This window comes from Melanerpes formicivorus, unplaced genomic scaffold (genome assembly GCF_026170545.1).
Source record: "Melanerpes formicivorus ecotype bairdi unplaced genomic scaffold, bMelFor1.0.p_v2 SCAF_28, whole genome shotgun sequence".
Classification (NCBI taxonomy): domain Eukaryota; kingdom Metazoa; phylum Chordata; class Aves; order Piciformes; family Picidae; genus Melanerpes; species Melanerpes formicivorus.
In genome coordinates this window covers 7,106,521-7,126,555 of record NW_027142380.1, presented here as the reverse complement: position 1 = coordinate 7,126,555, position 20,035 = coordinate 7,106,521, and the positions used below count along the sequence as shown (strand labels likewise).

Below are 20,035 nucleotides of genomic sequence, written 5' to 3'. Positions count from 1 at the left end.
GCTAATTCTACAGGAGTGAGCACAGGGGACCACCCTGTCTTGGGGGGGAAAAAAAGGAAAGAAAAACAAAACAAAAATAAAAACAACCCTTTCAGTCTGTAGCTTTGATTTTGCTGGGAAAAAAAGAAAGCAAACTGGGGGGAAAAAAAAAAGCAGCAAATGGCCTCATTCCTTGCACAGGATGCTGGAATAATTACTGGGGCAGTTTTTCCATTCCTGGTTGCTTTTGCCTCACACCTGTAGGAGGCCTTTTCCTTTGCTTCTGTGCTTCACCACCAAAGGACTTTTATTTGAAAACATGAGGAAATTCAATTTCCTAACACACCTCTCAAGTCAGGGCAGTTACAGCAATAGGAGAGTTGCAAATGGCTCATGTGTGAACAGTTTAGGATGGAGCTATTGGTACGGGGCCATGCTGAGGTGCGGGAGAGGGAAGATAATTGTAAATGTTCTGGTGGGGATCTGATTGACAGCTTATTGTCTGCAGGCAGTTGAGTAAAGAATAGGAAATGAGTTAAGTGTAGGGGATCTGGCAGGCTGCAGGCTCTCCTGATGGCAGCTGCTGCACTGAGCAAAGCATCCACAGCTCCCAAACCAGCCCTGGGCAGGGGTGCCCATGGCACCCCTTCTTTCTGAGACACAGCCAAAAGGACACCCCTCAGCCAGCTAAAGACGTGTGTGAAATGAGGCTGTGTCTTGTTTATTCCTGTTTGGCCATCAGCGGTGCTTGGAGTGGTCTTGTCCTACAAGATGTGTGGAGTGACCACAGCCGGTGTGCTACTGCAATGTGTTCCTGACCTGTTAATGTGGAAGGACAGCAGGGATGTCCCACGGTGCAGGGCCCATGAGAAGCCCCTGATGAACTGTTAAACGTTACAGAACTGCACATGCTAAAGGTAGAAATATTAAAACCAAATCTTCCTCCCCCAGAATCTGTCTGCATTTTTTTATCTCCTTGCCTATGTGCATTACATAAACCAAGGCCCAACCCCCCCCCGCCTCAAACCCAACCAAAACCCAACTGACCAAAAAACATGAAAACCAAAACCCAGCAAAAAAACCCCACCAAAACAACCAAACACAATGAGCCCAGCTTTGCATTGTCAGTGTTAGGCTTCTGAGCCGGATTTTACTACAGAGCACACTGATGTGTCTTCCCCTGAGGTATGGAAAGATCTATGTGTGCTAAGCAGGTGTTTTCGTTTGTTTAATTGGAGCTGAGTTTAGCACAATATTACAGATAAATGAATTACACATGTTCAGTGATTCAGAGAAAGCCAGTGTTGTTTTGCTCAGACACTTGTCTTCACATCCAGCTTAGCAGAGATTGTGTGCTGGCAAGCATGGACAGGGATCTTCCGAAAACAAAAACCAGTGTGTGCATGAGGAGAGCCTGGTGGCTGGTTGCAAACCCAGCAAGAACTATTCCACCTTTGTTGAAGTTGTAACTTTTTAAATTTAAATACTGTCCTGTTTTGACAAACTAGAAAAACCACAAGTCTGAAAAAGAAATGCATGAGGCCTGTGTCAGTAGTTGGTGGCTTCTCTGGGCAGGAAGCTTTGGGGTGATGCAAGCTGGTGGATATGGTACCAGGGAAACCCAGGAACCACTCGAAAGTCTCTGGGGCTTCTCTGGTGTGCTGCACCCAGAGCAGCTAGCTGCATGCACATTGCTTGGGAAGAAGACAACTAGTTTGCTTCCATCAGTGGGAGTTTTATTTATTACTAGTTCTTTTCCCCATCTTTTTCACTGGACTTCCTAGGCTCAACCTGCCACCCCCTTCACAGAGGTACTCTGGGGCACAACTGCCTCCAGTGCCCCATGTCTGCCGACAGGTTTCCCAGCAACAGGATGGGACCCCTGGGTCCCAGCACAGCCTCCACACAAGAGCAGCACTGAGCACTGACAGGTCCTCCAGCAGCAGGATGGGACCCTTGGATCCCAGCACAGGGATCAGCATGGGCAATGGGCTTGGCCCTGATCTCTCTGCCAAGGATCACTGAGCAAGAGCCCACAGAGCAGCTCAGAGGTGCTGCCTTTCAAAGGATGTGCAAAACGGGTCGCTTCATGCAGCTTCTCTCCTGGTTTTGAGTTGTCCCAGCCTTTGGCCAGCTTCCAAATGGATAATTACATTCAACTTACCCAAATTTCCTCTGCAGATTCAATTGTAAACTATTTTCTCGCTCCGTCCTGCCAGTGTTGTATATAACTGTGCTGCGCAGCATTAAACAACTGTCACACGCAGCCCAGAGCCTGTGGAGTTTTAGACACAGAAAGTAAAAGGCTGAATCAGAACTTGTGCTGAACTTCACACACAGTATTGTTTGTCCCCATTCCGTTCATGAAGTACTTTGGAGCAAGCTTCTGGATTAAAGGTGTGGTTAGTGTCTAACAGTGCAGCACTTGATACCAATGGTGATTCAGAAACATCCTCTCATGGATGTCCTCACCTTCAAGCCCTCTTGATAATAGAAATTAAGGCTGTTTAGCTGCATTCCTCAGTCATCTAGGAATTTGTTAATGTATCACGTGTAGAGCTACTGTGTATATTCCTTCCCTTCCCACCAGCCTCCTGATAGGTCACTCACATCTGTGGGCTGCAAAAGAATAGTTTTGTATGGTAAGAACTGAACTATCCAGTACTTAAAGGGGTCCTTCAAGAAAGTTGGAGAGGGACATTTTACAGGGGAATGTAGTGAAAAGACAAGGAGCTTTAAATTGAAAGAGGGGAGATTTAGATTAGATGCAAGAACTTTCCTTAGTCTGAGGGTGATGAGGCACTGGAACAGGTTGCCCAGAGATGCTGTGGATGCCCCCTCCCTCTGTTGAGGTTGGATGGGGCTTTGAGCAATCTGGTCTAGTGGAAAGTGTCCCACTAGAGTATCTCTTAATATCTCTTCCAACCCAAAGCATTATGTGAGACTATGATAGAGAACACCAGCAGGTCTTACCCACATGGGTACCCATATAAATCTGTGCCTAGCAAGGTCTTCATCCTATGATGTGATCCAGGTAGCAGGTCTCAGTGCGGCGGCGTGTTCTTCTAAAGGAAGCCAAAGGCATGTGGGGAAGTGGTGTGCGATCTAGGAAGTGTTCCTGCATCATCCTTCAGGTTAAATGGAGTCACCAGAGTAAATCACAGCTGAAAGTGACTTGGAAGCTTTTAAAACTGTTACTTGTTTGAGGCTTTTCCTGCTGCACATGTTGGTATGGGATTGTTCTGCAGGAGGCTCCTGGGAATTAATGCATGTCCAGACCCAGCAGCAATCTCAGCAGGTTTGTGGCAGTGTAATCTATAAAGTTTTAATTATACATATAGCTGAGTAAATAGCTTGAAATCTCTTTAAACTCTTTGTTCACAAATGTATATTACAAAGTGCCCATCCCACATGCACCCACCCTTTTCCTTCCTTCCTCCTTTTACACCCACTTCCAGCAAGGCTTTGGCTCATGGCATCCCTCCTTGTGCCGGGAGCTGCTGTGTCTGGAGCTCCCTCCCCATGGGACTGGCCTGGCTGGAGCACCAACCCCTCTGCTCTGCCATCCCCCTAGCATGTGTCCGGTGCAGAGGACAGTGCAGAAGCTGTTGAGTGTGTCTGAGTTTCCCACTTGATATGCAACCCATTTGGGAAGCTGATTCTTGTAGCTTCAAACACTTTAATGAGATGCAAATTGTTTGTGATGCTGCCTTATTAAATGTATTGTAATTTTAAAATCATTTGCTTGTTAATTGTATTTAAATAGCTGCCATTTAGACAAGCAGAAAGTTTCCAGAAAGATAAATTGTTGTGGGGTTTTTTCCTGTTTCTTTTTTCTTTTCACTGTGTTTGAAAGCAGCCCTGATGACTTACTTCTCTTGCCTGCTTTGATCCAGCACTTCCTAAATGGAAGTGTGCCCTGGCCTGGCTCCTCTCCTGATCCTTAGCCTTCCCTCCAAAGAAGAAATACTCCCTCTGTTACCTTTCTGCTGTGAAACCACAGTCCCTTGGGAAGGTGACACAATGAAGTGGCTTTGGAGCTTTAGAGTGGAGACAACTTATTTCCCGCCCTGTTCAGCCAAGGTAGATCAACCTAGGTCAGATTCTGAGGCATGTGTGATCTGGATGCTGCCACCCCCATGCAGATCCTAGAGATTTGGGGGGTGCTTACATCTTTTGAGCCCCTTGAGATCCCCAGCCCATTTTTATGTGGATGTATATCTGCCAGGTTGCCGAGGCAAGGTTACCCTTCCTCAGCACCTTCAAAGCTCTGTCTTCTGCATGTTAAAATACATGGCAAAGTTTCTCTTGGCTCTGATTGAGCAATATGAGGTCCCTACTGACCTCACTTCAGCTTAGTTTAGAGCTGATTTTGATCCTGCATCGTTGCTAGCTTTGGCATGGAGCAAGCTACACAATATCATTTGTGTTTTATTTATGTTTGAAATACCATCTTGGAAAATGAAAAATAATATTTCCATATCAGTTTGTTCATTCTTCTTGCATTGGCCGGAGGCCCCCATGCTGCCAGTGCTCTTCATTCTTGTTTTCCAGCTCCTCCATCTTCAATGCCAGACCCTCATGTCGATTCTTCCTCCTTTCCCCCAGTGACATTTCATATTCTCTTTGTTTTCTTTCTGCATCTTTGTTGTGTGGCAGGACCTGTAATAATAGTTAATAATTAGCAGTTCAATAGCACTCTTCACCTTCAAAGCAAGTGTAGGCATTGAATCACCACAGCTCTGCTGGCAAGGGTACAATATTGACTTGGTACTTTCACCAGTGTCACAGAGGCAGCAAAAGCTGCATTTTTATGGAGGCCAAAATGGGGGCTTTGTTTTTTTCTTCCTTTTTTAGAGCATAAAATTGGCAAAAAAATAGAATTCTCTCCTAGGCTGACACTTCGTTTGCCAAATTTCAGCATAGAGCCAGTTTTTAAAGCTGAGTAATAAACACCTGAAAAGTTCTGGTTTATAATGGCAGTGCTGAAAAGCCATTAAATGAATGGCTCTGCTAGAACATGAGAAAACCCTCTTAAACTGTCGAAAAAAACTGTAAAAGCTGGACAGAGGCTTAGCAAATGCCAGCTCTGCCTTTGAGCCTGGAGCTGAGGGATGCAAAGTGAACCTGTGGGGACTGGTAGGGAAGATCATTGGGAGTGTCCCTTCCCAATGATGGGGAAATGGTCCTTTCCCAGATATGTGGTGGAGTTCAGTGAGCATCCCATCCCAGCTGAGCATCTCTCCAGGTTTCTCAAGCTACAGAGAGAGGAATGCAAAGAGGAGCAATGGCGATGGAGCTCCAGGGACGCAGAGGGGAGAATTTGGGACAACAGGGAAAGCCTGGAGCAAAGAAGGAATTGAGGGATGTGAGGCAGCAGAGGAGATATGAGAGGGAAAATGCTGTGAGGAGAGCAGGATGTGGAGATGCAGGACTGTAAGGGTCTACAGCAGCATGGTCCATAGTCACCTCAAGGGAGACATGGCCAGCATAGTGGCAAGAAGCTCTGCAGAAGCCCTGTTCGACTTGTTTTCTCCTGGACTTGAAGGGCATATTTCTGCACAGTTTTGAGGAGGTGAAGGCAGCTCTGCTTTCCTTGGTCTGTGAGCTGTGGCTTGCTGGAACATGCAGATGCAAATGCCACATCTCAGAGAGCATCCTGCATGCAGATGGCCTAGGGCAAGGCATCAAGCCCATCTTCCATGGGATCACACAGCCCCTATACGGCAGCTCTGACCCTCTCCCCTTCCTCGCAGAGGGTCTGCTGGCAGAGGGTGCCACAGGGAAGCTGAGCTGTAAGAGCAGAGTAGTAAAATAGCAAATTGACCAGTAAAAGAAATCAGTAAATGAAGGGAACAGCTATTAATGTGCCAAGCCAAGATGTATAATTATACCCTAGGACTTTTCCAAACTAATACATGTTAAAGGTGTAAACCTATTAAAGGAGAGCTTTTTCTGTACAGGGAACTTATGTAGATAGAAGGATTTGCACTGTATTTTATTCTTGTATTATAAGGTATAAAGAACATTTGAGCAAATCCAGTCATTCCTATTATTCCAATATCATGCTTTTTTCATACTATTTTATGCAATTCCTCAAAAACTTTGGCATTAATTCTCTTTATATTGTTAGGAATTTTCTTTTTAAAACAGAACTCTTTTTCTCAAATAGTTAATTAGATTTTGAACTTCAAATACAGTACTCCTTTTTTTTTTTTCCCCCCTCTATTTCCCAAGAATAGTGGTGTTAGATCCATTGTGCTGGCCAAATTACAGTTTGGATAGTCACATTCTCTCTGCTTAATCACCCTGCAATTTCATTCCAGTGAGGGATTTGGTGCCTCAGGTGTCCTGAATTCCTCCAGAGCTCTGTGTGTTGAAGTTGCTGCCACCATCCACCCCAGAAGTGTCTGATTTAATGGCAGAGAATTGTCCTCTCCTTCCAGACCATAAATAATAGCGTCACTCCCACAGATGGCTTTTTCTAGTATCCCTCCATTGTTACACTTTGCACCGAGTTTGTGCTTTTCCAACCCAAGCAGCCCTGCCCTGAGCCTTTAGGCACATCTGAGTGATTTCTTTGGCTACAGGAAGAAAAGTTTGGTTTAAGGGGCCTAGGCAAAATCCTTTATTTGCTTGTTCACCCTTTGTCATGATGGGTGCAATGGAGTGGGTCCTGGCTGCCCCACTGTATCCCCTCCTGGCTCAGGGACCTGCTACCTCTCAGCATAATTTTTTCCCCCCCTGTGGCTCAGGGGAAAGGTTTGGGATTAGCAGTAGCTGGATTTGGATGAAACAACCAGTGGTTACAGATAGAAGCCTCCTTTGCCTTGGGAAGTGGGAGGGGAGGTCCCTGTCCTTGAGGAAAGTTCAAGCCCCATTTATTTGGGAAGTCGTGACAGATCGTGGCACTGTGCTGTGAAGGGCCGCAGTGGAAGTACAAAGGAAAACCCCAGAGCATGCAGTGAGCCCTGCTTAGTGCTTCACAAAGGACTCTGAGCTGGTCGGATGACCCCAAGGGATCTGAGAGCAAAGTGCCATAGTCAGGGTGTTTGCTTAGCCTCTGCGGCTGGCTGTTTCTTGTCCATGTGAAACCAGACGTGCACCATCGAAATGACTGACGTGCCAAAGGCCAGGGGATGGCTGTGCAGAAGTCAGGTCTCCCCCTGCCCTGCAGTGTGCCACTAGCATCTCCTCCCCTCCTGCTCCTCATCCTGCTGGGCTGTGAAAAGGGATGTTCCTGACCCAGAGACAGCAAGGAGGAGAAACATTACAGGATGGTGGTCATGAGGAAGCCTCCCTCACCGTGTCCTGTGTTCAGGAAAGCTTTTATCTATATACAGCAGCAGACCCTGCGATGGTAACCTTCAGTAGCAGCTCCTGGTAGTTGAGTGCTGCCTTGCAGCAAGCATAGCTTGCAAGTCCTGGATGGAAATCAGAGGTCATCTTGGAGGGCTCCTCTATGTCCTCCTGCCTGTAGTAAGTCGTCTTGGCATTAGCATTGTTCACCTGCTTTGCAAATGGCTCTGTTCTGCTGCTTTTTGGCATTTTGGGGGTGCATTTGATTCCTGGAGGTGTCTTTGATTCCTGGAGGTGCTGTGGTGCTGTTCAGGAGCAAAGATTCTGCTACTGCTTTCAAACTCCCTCCCTGTGCAGCATCAGCAGTGCTGCAGCTTTTCTGTGCACTCTAACCACAAGGGCTGTTACCTAAACACCTCTGTAGGAGATAATTCAGTTTATTCTGTTGCATGTATGAAGTGTTTTCCTCTTTAAAGATGAACAAAAGCTCTTCCCATAGCTGCTGCCTTCAAAAATAATTAAAAGTTGGAAGAAAACTTGGATCTCTGAGCCAGATAAATATACAGTATCACAAAACCTTAGGGACCATTGAATAGAGAACAGTGGCCCATTACTGCTGAGAAGGTGTTTTATTGAAAATACACCAACATGTGTTCCCAGCAGAGTGAGTAAAACATAGTGAAGATGCGCAGTGGTGATGCAGGTTGTTCTCACAGATGAAACCGTGCCCAGCGTGGTACTCCTGGGCTCTGTGTGAGATAGATTGAGAGGTATATTTACTTAAAGGGGCCCAGATTTGATCCGATTAATTTTAGTTTAAATCCACTGTGACATACGTGTGTCTGTAGGGGTGTGTGTATTTAAGTTGTTGTGGGAGTAGGTGGCTTTAGAAGGGTGTGAAGCGTGAAGTCTCCTGCTGCTGGAGGCAGATCACCAGGAGAGGGCAGTGCGCCTAAGGCTGCATTGCACACCCGCTGTACTTGCACCAGCCCCAGAGCAGGGTGATCCACCTCCAAATGCGAAGCTTGGAAGCGCTGGGGCTGCCCCAGCCTGCCTGCACAGAGGCAGTGAGCAGGAGATGACCTGTCTGGGGTGGCCAGGAGTTCACTGGTTAATACTTAACGGGCAAAAATGTCTTTGATTGACATTTGTTTTGTTGATGTTTCATTCTGGTTGTGTTGTTTTTTTTCCCTTACCATGGCAACTTTAACATCATGACAAAACACCTACTTTTCCTCTCAGAGCCATCACCGTTGTCATGCCCAGTAGGTTATTTTGGTAGACAAGGGTTGTTCTTTTCAAGTGGAAGTGCTGCCATCTCCTACCAGATACCACCTCCAGTCTTTCCTGTCCTGAGGTTTTCTCTGTGTGAACACTCTGTTTAAAGCCATGGCAAAAAAAAAGAAAAGAAAAAGAAAAGAAAAAGAAAAGAAATAAACCTGGTTTTTTTTAATGGAAACTGCAGCATTTCCCCTACTGTACGTGACATAAATGCTATCTCACGTAATTAAGGAAAGTAACCGAAACAGTTAGTGGTGATTACCTTTCAATATATTGTGTACTTTGGGGCAGAAAAATAAATTATGAATAATGCCCAAGCACACTTGGAACAATTTGCACACTGTGCTGTGAGTGATGCAGACCTGCTGGTAGGAGAGTGCACTAATAAATTTTACTTTGTGGCGGAAACAAGAGATTACAGTTTATTAGGAAAGGAGACGGCAATTTATTAAGATCAATCAAATCTGAATGCAGAGCAAAAATGTTGCCATTTATTTATTTATTTATTTATCTGGAAGCACGAGGAAGGGGGTGTGCAATTACATAAAATTTGTTTACCTGTGATGTTTGATTCATTATTAATATTTTTATGTTTAGAGGGAACCATAATTTTGCTGAAATGTCTTCCATAACTCCTGCACAATCATATTCATAACTCACCTGAATGTTGACACATCCTGCTGTGTATATATAAATTAACTAGTAACACTGGCATTATAAAATGATGCATTAAATGAAGATGTGAATGGTAATTTAAAGCATGCCATGAAGTGAAATTTAAACCATTGTACAACGCTGAGGGGATTTAAAGAGCCTTCGTCATGCAGAATTTGCAGGGGCAATAAGGAAAGTGACAGTTTCCCATCAAAAAAAGAAGAGCAACAGGGACACAGGCGTTACTGAAATGTTAATTGCTCTGCTGTTCAGTTCTGTTCCAGACACCATCAGCCTAAAAATCACTTTTCTGCCTGAAGATATTTTACCATGAGGGCTTTAGCTGAGATTAGTAAAAATGTCCACACAAAAAAAAAAAAAGAAAATAAAAAGAAACAAACAAACAAAAAAAATGTTTACTTTGTGCTTTTTCTCAACATTTTGTGGGTTATAAGTTTCACTGTTTCCTGTTTAGTCAGTTGTTTTCCCCATTTGTTTTCATAGGCCTTTCAAACAGCAACAAGGGAGAATGAAGTATTCTCAAAACAGGAAAATGTGATTTAACCCCACAAAAATGGGCCTGGGGATCAAGGAGTGGGAATAGCAGCTGAGATGGCTTTTTCCCTCAGAGCTGCAAACAGCAGCTCGCTCTTAACACAGCCCATGGCTCGAGCCCGCGTGCCGAGCAGTGTGATTTGGCACTCGCCTGTGCCAGGTTTGGCGCTGGCCCCGCCGGCCAGGCAGGCTTCTCCAGGCCACAGCAGCATTGGCACTGATGTTCACCTGAATTACTCCCAAATTTGTACTTAGGAAGCAGGATTTGGCCCACCGTCTGCTGCCAGAGAGCAAAGTGGGACCTCTTTGGTCTGTCCTGCTCGGGGGCACATCCCAGGGACAAGGATGAATTGCTGTCTCGGGTAGAAAATTGCCTTATATTGGGACTAGACAGAATAAGTCCTGATTTGGGCAGGTTAATTCTGATTAGAGGAGGTGGCACTATGTGGATGTCTTGCCTCTCTTTCTTCCCTGCCCCACAGGCAACCAAGGCTTTTTCATAGGCAAGTCCACAGCCTCTGCATGGATAGATACCTGCAGAAGCCTGTGATAAAGTGAGCATATAAAATAATAGTGTAACAAAATAATTTTTTCTATTGTATTGATCTTACTTGTAACTCATAATCTATTTCTCTCACTTGGACCTTAGGGCCTGGTATCTAGTCATTACTTTCTTTCACCTAGGTGCTGATACCACCATTTAATATGGATCAGGTCTCTCGGGCACACGGTGCCAAATAGCCACCTAGACTGCTACACTCATTCCCAGTTATTTTTACTCCTTTATGTGTTCTGTTTTGAACGTCTCTGATTGTCTCTGTCTGTGATGACTCTCCATAATTGAATGGAATTAAAGTGGGAGTTTATGGTTCTTCTTGGTCTTTTAAAATATTTTGCTGGCTTAGAAATGCATTATATTTCACGGTGACCTTACTTAACGAGTGCTACCATCTCTGTTAGTAAGGGAATGGACTGAAGTTTTTAGCCCACAGCAGATGTTGGCTGAGCTTGCAGGTATGAAGCTTTTATATGAAAGGATGTAAAATGCTTTAAAAATACAGCTTGCAGGTTCTGTGGCCAGTGCTCAGTGCTTAGACAGCACCTTTGATTTTTAGAGTCTGTAGAAGATCTTGACATGAGTAGTAGTATCCCTCTTTTGCATGTGAGGAGACAGAGACTGTTGAGACTGTTGACTGCCTTTGAAATGGTGGGGGGGTGGGCAACTCCAGAACCAGGCCAAGAGTATTGCAAGCTGTCAGAGAGGAATCTTCAATATGATAGCTATTAAAAAAAAAAAAAAAGAGAAAAATTTTGAGGTGACTTGCCCGAGGCTGGGAAGAATCATCAGTGCCAGAGCCAGAACTGTGCTTTTACCCTGTGTCCCCCTCACAGCCTTGCACTTGCATTGCCATGTCAGGCTTTTTCTTTGCCTCTGGAAAGAAGAGAAATGCCCTGAAGAAATTAGTAGGCTTCATAGAGTCTTCTTCTTTTTCTACAAATACAGCAAGTCAGAGCTTGGTCCAAAGGTGTGATCAGGGACAGGAGGAAGGCACTACTCTTTTGTTCAGATGTGGGTACCTGAATATGGCTGTATTGGAAAAGTAAGAATTGAAGATGTGACTAAATAGGATTGAGGGTCGTGTGTGGGTGCGAAGTTTGTGCTGAGGATGACAAGATAGGTCAGAGGATTTCCAGCCCAGGGTCTGTGGAGCATCCTGTGACTGGTCTGCAGAGACTGCCTGGGCTTGCAGCCCCATCCTTGATTAGGCTGCAGAGTTAGCAAGGGCATGTTAAATGCAGAGAGCTGTTTCCTACTGATGCTCCTTCACCAGCAGTGCATCTGGGGATGCTGTCACCGGGATGCTTTTAGCAGATGTAGTGGGGAGGAGGAGCTGGTCCGCAAGAGAAACTGTTGAAAAGTTTAAGTCTATAATTCTGTAATATATTCCCCAAAGCAATCCAAGTTCCTCGAGATTACTTTGAAGTCCAGGACAGGAAGGATTCTCTTAAGCGCAGGCGATAATAATTACTAGCTCCTTGCATGCATTACTGGTTTATATTATTTCTGAGCGTCCAGCAGGTTGAAGTGTGTGCAGATTGCTTTGCTTTGCTTCGCATCCATACAATATGTGTAGATACCAGCTGCTCCCTGCCCCTTCTGCACTGACCCTGCTGGGTGCGTGTGTGCCCCTTTAAGAGGCAGGCACTTTCTGATTCATGTAGGCTGTTTCTGGCAGATTTAGGGTCTTGCAAAAGATGCCCTTAGTCCCTTATTAAATATTCATAAGAGGGTGGGGTCACATTTTTGTGACCTGAAAAAAATCCCATTAATAAATTTGTTATCTGACACGAAAACACTTTAGGGTGGAAAGCAATCCGTATCACATCCCATTTAACATCAGATCACAAGTTGTCAGTAAATTGGGTCCTTTGTCTTTGCTTCTTGTGAGGTTCTTTAGCAGCATAACTAATGGGGCTATTGTCTAACAGCCCTTGACTCCGGCAAATAAAGTACCCTTCTGCCTGCGAATGGTGTCAGGGCAGCTTTTGGCTTTTGAGTGCATGTGAAGGAACTGCCTGTGTCAATGCTGTCTTCAGAAACTATATGAAAATGTGAAAGGAAAAAAAAAAAAGGAAAGAAAAAAATATTTTAACAAGTATTACTTCCTGAGATGAAGTGGAGAGTGGCTTTTGGGGCAATAGAATTTAGATTACCAGGAGTGTGGCAGTGCCTGGGTTGGAGTCAGCATGCTGACAGGATGGTGTTTGTGTGTTGGAAGACTGAGAGCCAATAAAGGTATTTCTCTGAGCTTACCCCTGTGTGTCAGAGGAAGCTTGTTTGGACTGATGTGAAGCCACTAACCCCACTGTGACAAAGGTGCCACAGACCCCAAAACGGCGTTTCACTTCCACCCCTCTCGAGGGCTTGGCTGCCTTACAAACAGGTAGCGATGGCTCCCGCAGCCAGGTGCTGGCGTGGAGGAGCCCAGCCCTGAGTTGTGCTGAGGCATCGTGGGGTGCAGTGGAGGAGCTGTAACCCCGGGATGTGTTGGGACATCCCACTGCTGAGCTGGTGACGGGATCTTCCTTTGCTTTGCGAAGGGAGAAGGGGAACATATTCCTGCTTTTAGGCCAGGCCACTGGTCTGGGTGGTTGCAAACTTCTGTTAGAGGCATCTCGCAGCAGGGATTTTTTAAAATTATGACTATTTCTGATTAAACCTAGAGCTTTTGGGGCAGAACTATCGCGAAAGGCAAGCGCAGAGCAAGAGCCACTTTCCATGGGAGGAAGGAAAGTTGCTGTAGGAGGGAGAGATTCTCGCTCAGCGCTTGTGCGGCGCGGTGGAAGCGGCAGCCGGGTGCGTTGTGCTCGCTGCCTCCGTCCGTCCCCTCAGTCACATTTGGCGGGGGCCAAACACATTTATTTGGGGAGGGGGGAGGCAGCTTTTAACGAGTTTCTCGGCGGGTCGCTGTGGGGCCGGGAGCGCTGCCGCGGCAGGTCAGAGGGCGCAGGGGCAGCGCGGTGCCCGCTGCGGGAGGACGACGAGGAGGAGGAGGACGAGGACAAGGAGGGGAGGAGCGGGGCCGGGCCCGCGGGGCGCCCCGTTCCGGGGCGGGGTGTGCGCGGCGGCGGCGGCGGCGCAGGGCGGGGCGGGGCCGCGCGGGTGGCGGCGCGGCGCGGCAGCCCGCGAGCAGCGCGCCCCGGCACTCAGCCCGCGCCCGCGGACGCTCCGCACCGCTCCGCTCCGCGCCGCTCTGCGCAGCCCGCTCCATGGCCCGGCGAGCCGCCCGCCGCCCGCCGCCGCCCAGGTGGGTGCCTGAGCCGGGGAGGAGGGTGTGTGGGGCGGGGGGAACAGGCCTGCTCCTAAACTGGCTGAAAGAGCCCGGGGAAGCCCAGCGATGCTTCAGCCGCCGCCGTCTCGGCTCCTGGTTGCGGGGCCGGAGTTTGGCGACCGGTTGAAGGAAGGAAGGTGTAGCGTGCGCCCCTCGCAACTTGATAAAAGGTGCGGAAAAGTGGCTAGTTTGGAGTTTTTGCCGGTCTTTTGTTCTGACAGTTTGGGTGGCCGCGCACTTTTGACTTGAGCGCTGTAGTTTGGAAGAGAAGCAAGAAAGGAAGGAAAGTGCAAGAGAGCCGGGTAAAATACTTTGTCAGGTTTAAATGTCAGGAGCCGGGATGGCTGAATGGCTTCGCCAGTCAATTTAGCAGGGGGAAATTAAGTGAGTGAGCTTTGGTTTTGACATTGACTGGTGTTGTGAGCCCCGGTGAAATAAACGTAACGGGATCTAGCCGTAGCCGAGTGAAGTGTCAACCCTGCCAGCCAGCCTTTCAGAGCAGAGGAGATGGTTTTGCGAGGGTGGTGGGGAGGAGGGAACTCTTCGGAAGTGGGTGGTAAGTTTAGAGCAAAGTGCATATACACTCTTCCTCTTTGGAATTAACTCTTTCAAAGCCAGCTTGGTTTACAAGACACTGGGGGTTTCCACTTTTGCTGGAGTTGGGGAAGAGCCCCTGCAGTCCTGTGCTGGCATTTGAGGCACAACCATTTTATATTTTTAAATAAAAACAAGTTTGGTGTCAGGAAACATGAATCATTCGGGGTGACTAAGACCTGTTTATGACAACAAAATGGTTGGATTTATTCTAGTGGTGAATGTTGAACTGCTAGCTGTAAGAGGTGGCTGAAGTTTGTTTCTTATAAGAAGTGACTTATGCAAGCTAGTTCATCTTTTCATAAATAAACTGAAATGTTAAAAGTCTTTTTCATTTGGTTCAGAGCTGATTTTCCTGCCTAATGCTCCTGGGCCCAGTCATGAAATGACTTGTGCGTGTGCAGTAACTAGAACAGGAGAAGAATCTGTCCCTTCCCCCCTCCAAAAAAACAACAAACCTGCTGCAAACACTGCCTGCTAAATGAGTATTTGCTGTTTGAGCCCCTCTTAAGTATATTTACAATGCAGAGTTTTCAGGCACCATGCACACTTTACATTAAGCTAAAAAGTGATTGTTTGCTTCTAGCTCTTTTAAAAGTCACAGCTAAAACATTTAGATGTGAGTGTGTCCTTAGAGCATGCCTCTGTCTGCTTAAGGAATAGCTTTTGTTGATCATGTATTTATTGCTGTAGCAGCTAGGAAGTCTCTAAAAGTAGACACTTTCCTTGCAGCCAGTGGGAACTCTACTGTCAGAGGGCTTTCAGTGATTCCCTATGACTGCTTCCAAAAAAATTCATTGATTAGGCTGCAGAGATGAAACTGAAATCCTGCCTACACTGAGTAGCTGCCTTGGCCTAGGCTGCGACAGAGCTGAACTGCAAACTGATTGGTCTGACACTTTATAATCAAAGTTGATTTATTGTTCATTAGTAGTGCATTAGCCCTTTCAAGCAAGACAGTTATTTGTGTAGTGGCCTGTCAAACAAAAGACCGCTAGCACCTGTCATTTCTAAACCATGAGATAAGCAAGCAGATATTAAGATAACACAAAAAGAAATACCCTGGAATGAGGTAAAGTTCTAGCAATTTCCCCTCTAAGAAATGCCATTTTAACGTGCTCATGTGTAGTGTATAGAGGAGTTGGATTGTCTACAGGAGGGCTTCCCCTACGCCAGGACCATCAGGAGAAGGCGTTAGCGATGAGCTGGGCGTGTGGTTTCAGAGCACTGCTGAGGTGAGGAGGCAGCTGGGACAGATAATGAATTGGGAGAAGCCAGTCGCTGATATGGGAGATGGGAATTCTATTTTGTAGCCTTAATTTAATTTTGTTTGATTTGGGTTTTAGCCTGAGCGCAAGATTTTTGTGTTTTGTCCTCCTTCTTCCTCTTCCCAATGGACAGATGTCATGAAATGATGCTCTTACTGGCAGGGGTTAATTATATGAAAACTTGATGACATCACGGCAGAGCTGTGAGAATGTCAAAATACATCTGCTGCCATATTCAGACATATTGCTCTCCCTCCTCTCCCCCTATATCAGCTCCCCTCCCCTTCTCAAAAGGGAATGATCTCATGACATAAAACAGAAAACAACACAAGTGTCAAAAGAAAACAAAATTAGTGAACTTTTGTCTGCCACCATAGAAACGAGGATTAACTTATGTTATTCCAGAGCATGGAATGGAGACTATCTGCATGAGGATATATAGTGTATTGTCTTCTGTGAATTTTCATTTGACAGGGATTTTGGAGGCTGTGATCTTAATTAAATCTCAACTGACTCAAATAATGCATCTAAAGGCATGCAGTGTTGCGTAACCTTGCTGAGTTGGTAAACCATAAATCATCAGAAAGCTTATGATAGGAAGGGCTGCTTTGAAATTTTTTTTTTGTTTGCTACAGTTGGTGTGTTTTTTTTGGTCTTGTTTAACATACACTTTACCATGCTCTGCCATTGTGCCCTCCCTTTTTTAAGCAGTGTTATTTTTGCTTTAAAAAAACCCCAGAAGCTCTGAGACGTGCTCTGACCAGTCACTCAGCTGAACTAAAGAGAAGTCATAAATACAATGGAATTGACAGGGAAGAAATGAGTTCCCAGCACTGGCTTTCGGGGGATCTGGCTGCTCATAGGAAGGTGTGGGTGCTTCTACAGCTGGATGAGCCCTCGACACGTTTTAGAAGTGTGACTCTTAGCCCCGTGCTGAAATTTATGCTGGGGCATAAATAGTTATCAGACGCCGCTGTGGAGTTGTACCGTGTCGCCCCTGGGTTGTAACGGGTCACAGATGGATTATTGCACTAATGGACAGTGGGCTTTGACGTCTGCACTGGTTGAGTTGGTTTTAGTTGTGTGCAAGGAAGAAGAGGGTTTCAACAGTTGTGTGGAGGAGGCTAAAAGGGATTTTTAGGTATTGAAAGGGATGTAGGACAGTTAGAGTGATGCCTTGCACAGCATTTTAACCTGGCTGTGCTCGAGTGCTGATGTTGCTTGGGAATCATGTTGGTTTTAGAACACTGAAGCCTAACAAATTACTGTTCCTGTGTGAAGCACTTTGCTTTCTGTATTTGTGATTGCATGCCCTGGGCAGCTGAAGGAAAGGTAAGGGAAGAAGGATTTTTGCATTCAGAAGTTTAAGGAGTTGCAAAGCTCCTGTGCTTTCTTGTCCTCTATTTTCAGTTGTTTTAGAGCTGCTGTAGACAAACCTAAACTGGAAGGACACAGCCCTTGGATTTACTTCATGAAAATGTTTCCTAGTAGCAGGATAACTTGCTGATGTTTTCCCCCTGCTTTGCTAGGGAAAAGTGGTAGCGGGGGTAGTTTTATCAACACCTGCAAAACTAGATTGTGGGAAAGTCCTGACACCATCAGCTAAATTTGTTATTGTTTGGTGAAAGGCTTGGCTGGTTTTAGGCAGTTTGTTTGTTTTATTGAAAGCAGAACTGCATTACTGGAAACTACTTTGCTGTAGTTGAGTTAAAATGTCCTGTACTGTTTTGTTTTTATAAGGTGTTTACTTGCTCAGCTTCACTTTCCAGTTACAAGGAAAGGGGAAAAAAATAACCTCATGTGCTCGTCTGCAGATCTAAAGTGGCAGTGTAGAGATTGGGAAGAGAAGCAGCACTGGCAAATATCTCTTCCCCAGTTTTCTTTTTTAGTTTGTTTGTTGTTGTGGTTTTGGGTGTTGCGTTTTTTTTCCCCTTCATTTTTTCTTTATAACCTTTCCAGCTGACTTTCATCTGCTAGCAGAAGAATCTTAGTTTGTGCTGAAGTTGAGTGAATGGTAGAAAACCTAGACTGAATAGTGAACAAATAAGTGGAATTGCTAATTGTTCCACGCGCTAGTTTTGGAAGGATTTGCCTTCATTGATTAGGTAAGATGCTCGGTTATTCGGGAGGGACAGCACCCCCTCCTCCCCAAACTGACAACGGGTTTTAATTTTTAAGCTTTATCTTGCCCTTAAATCTGAAACATCATTGTTCAAATAACTGAGAACAAGGTAAACCAACAACATCAAAAAGGTCGGCTTCTGTGATTTCTCAAGGGCTTGTTATTTTGTACTTTCCAATTCTATTTGATGTCTTGACAAAACAAGATGACACAAGGGAGAATACATTAAATTTTGATTTTCATCTAACCTGTTACAGTAGTGGCAGCTTAATTTCTTTCACTTTTTATTCCAGAAGACGGCTTTTTTGCACAATTACTCTAATTGCCACGCCACTTTATGAGAAGGTTCCTTTACAGGTTTCCCATTTGCCTTGATTTTGTGAGGCGTTTTTTTGAACGTGCTTTGACCTTTAACACAGCGAGCTTGCCGGTTGGAGTGTGTCTTCATTAGAAGTAAATCAGTGAATGGCAAGATTGTCAAAGAAGCAACTGATGTTTTCTCATTAGAATCTAATTTGCACCGTTGTGCTTAGCTGTGATGCTCAGCTGTAGGTGTCTGCCATAGGTGTGAAAAACTGCACATTTTAAGCAAATAAAGTTTACAACTGTTATAAAGGGCTATGCTTGCAACCAGAGTGGCAAAGCCCAGTTGAGTGTTTGAGCTCTGTTTTGTGTGGGAAATAAACAGCAGGATTTAACCAGGTGAATTATTTCTCAAGAGCTCACTTGGTTGGTGTTTTTTTTTTGCCGGCCAGAGCAATGTATGTCTTCTGAAATGCCCCAAGTTTGAAGGGCAGGTGGCTATGGATTTGATTCTTGCAGGAAAAAACAGGGAGTGGAGAGAAGGCTCAGCCTTCCCTGGAAATCTCTGTTGGGCGTTGCAGGGGAGAAAAAAAAAAGGCAAAGCCCTCTGTATAACACTTCCTTTTTGCTCAGATGGAATTCTAGGCATATTAAATGTTGCCGGTTCAATCACGGTCTTTTATTATTTAATTAAGCTCTCCTTAATGTATTAATGAATTAATACACAAATGTAAGGAGTCTGACATGATGATCATTCTCAGTGTATTAAGGGTGTTGGGGAGGGAGAGGGTTTCAAGGGGGTTTCAAGGGCTTTAGGGGTATTTTGGATGTTTCTAAGCAGGATTGCTTGTGGTTTATTTGAGGCTTTTTTGGCAGAATACGTTGATCTAACATTTCCTTTCATAAACTCCAGGGAGAAAATAGGGATGTTTTTATTATTATTATTATTTTATTGTTTTTTTTTTAACTGAATCATTATAAAATGCCACCGCTGTTCAGAACGATGTACAGCAGGTTATAATTCTTCCTTTCATGATGGAGCAGGAAACAAAACTGATAACTTTCTAAAATGTGAAAAATGATGGTGATAATCTTAAGGTTGAAATCTCAGTCGGCTTATTAAATGAGTATTTGGTTGTGTGTGTGTGTGTGTGTGTTTCGGTTTAGTCTCTATTTGACAAATGTTAGATGTAGAAAGGATTTAATTTATGTAAACTTTATATTTTTATGCAAATTAAATGGGTATTTATTATAGCAGAAACAATTATCCTGGCACTTAGTGAGAAACCTGGTATGCATGAGAAGTGGTAGATAAGATCAGATGTTTCATTCTGTAAACAAATACGAAAATACTCCCATTTTTCCTCAGCTAGAAGAGAATAGAGAAGACAGCAGATACCCTGGCATGCCGGGGAATGTCACCACAGCCCATCGTGCTGCCTTCCGTGGGTCAGAGAGAGATTACCTCCTGATAAAATACAATAAACAAAATGATAATAATAAAATGCTAATCTAATTTTGAAGAGGGCTTTTCACCACCCTCCCACATCCCATCTTTTAATGGGGAATTGTATTGTTACAGAGAGAACAGTTATGCTAATGAGGGACTACTTAGCTGGTTTTACATTAATATAATAAACATTACCTGTCTTGATGTGTTGTGCTGTGTTATGGCAAAATAACTTAAGTCTAAAAGTGAGATTCCATTTTGCATAATGGAGCAGCGCTGCAGTTTCTGCGTGAATAATTCTAACAGCGGCATTTGGCATTTTTTTGTTGTTACATTGGAGGATGAAATATTATGTCGGAAGTGTTTTAGTCTCGGGATGGAAGCAGGTCCTGCCTTCAGCACTTCTGATTTTGCTGGGCTCTGCTCTGGCTTGTGGCATCATGCTTCTGTCTTTGCCAGGGTATCAGTGGTTTATCTTCTCCTGTGGCATGAGCAAAGCTGTTCTGCATTGTTTCGGCTGAGATCTTTTTTCTTACGTTTCAGATGTATTGCACGTAACAGCTTTCTAATAAGACAGCTGGAGTTAATAATTGTTTGTTTTTACCTAGCTGTATCTATTTTTATTTGTAGCCCAGTATTTTTAACCGTTCCTCAGCGACTTGCTTTTTCAGTGTTTGGCTGTGTTTTGCTCTGTTTA

General features: G+C 44.9%; 1 protein-coding gene across 12 annotated transcripts in view; it reads left to right on the top strand.

Annotated features, from left to right (window-relative positions):
* FOXP1 (forkhead box P1) overlaps positions 1–20,035 on the top strand; it is a 405,896-nt gene that overhangs the window by 303,358 nt on the left and 82,503 nt on the right. Inside the window, exon 1 of one of the 12 annotated variants that reach the window (XM_068154364.1) lies at positions 13,486–13,577. The exons of the other annotated variants lie outside the window; for them this stretch is intronic. The gene's annotated coding sequence lies outside the window, so the exon portion shown is untranslated. Of the gene's footprint in view, positions 1–13,485; positions 13,578–20,035 lie in introns of those variants that run through there. 12 annotated transcript variants of the gene reach the window in all.